This window comes from Olea europaea, chromosome 16 (genome assembly GCF_002742605.1).
Source record: "Olea europaea var. sylvestris chromosome 16, O_europaea_v1, whole genome shotgun sequence".
Taxonomy (NCBI): domain Eukaryota; kingdom Viridiplantae; phylum Streptophyta; class Magnoliopsida; order Lamiales; family Oleaceae; genus Olea; species Olea europaea.
Window position 1 is genome coordinate 18,396,677 of NC_036252.1, and position 1,180 is coordinate 18,397,856.

Consider the following 1,180-nt stretch of genomic DNA (forward strand, 5'->3'; position numbering starts at 1 on the left):
CACCAGATGCCCCAAGGATCGTATCCGGTACGGGAAATCCCTTTGTCTCATTCTCGAGGCCATGTGAGCCGGCATACCGAACGTCCTCTCGAAAGAAAGGATAACACCGAAGCAACATCTTATATGCAGGAGAGCCACCCATCAGAACCACTCTTGGGGGACAACTTTCCACAAGGACATGACCAGAGGTCAGTAAGCGTCTTCGACCGGATAGGGAACGATCCTAGCAATAGGATCCGCCCTTCAAGAGGGTCGGTCCGGTCAGACAACGAAGAAGAGTATGCCCCTCCTCCTAGAAATAGGAAGGAGAGAAGAAACTTAGTCGATTGGGGGAGCCGCGGGAAAGCACCTCCCCCACCCCAAGACGTCCAAGATGACCAAGGATCAGAGGGGCCCTGCCGATCTTATGAGATTGACGACGATGACGATAACCTCCCTTTCTCAAGGGAAATTCGAAGCTTCCCAATGCCAACTAATTTCATGCCCCCAAAGATCCCCAAGTACGAGGGAAAAGGGGATCCGGAGAAGCACCTCACAAAGTATATGACGCAAATGAGTCTTAGGGGAGCCTCACCTGCTCTAAAGTGCAGAGCCTTCCATTTGACACTAGGCGGAGCCGCCGAGGTATGGTACAGCAGGCTTCCTCCCCTAAGCATCAGAAGTTGGCCGGATTTGAAGAAAGCATTTTTGAACCAGTACCTCTCACACAGGGAAGGAGAGGCGCCGATCCAACGCCTGCAAGACATGAGGCAGGCCCTCGGAGAGACGCTGAAAAGCTATCTCGCCAGGTTTACAGACGAGATTACTTACTGCGAACAGGTCACTGACAGGGAAGCCCTTTCGGCCCTGAAAGGTGGTCTCAACATGAACACTTTGTTTTGGAGGGACGTGCGCAGCAAGAATCCCTCCACGTACGACGAGCTGGTGGAGATGATGAGGGTGGAAATAATTAGTGAAGAAATGATTGATCATCGTAACCGTGCCGCGCAGGGACTCCCTCCCTCGTAGAGGCAGGTAGGTCGAGGCCCCGCAACGCACCTTGTTACTCAGCAATGGACCCAAGCAGGGCATACCATAGCTCCCACATCCGGACAGGCCCTAGCTTCAGCCACATTAAATGCAGTGCCGGTGTTGGCATATGATAACGCACCCGCTGAGGCAGGACCATCTGGAAGAATTG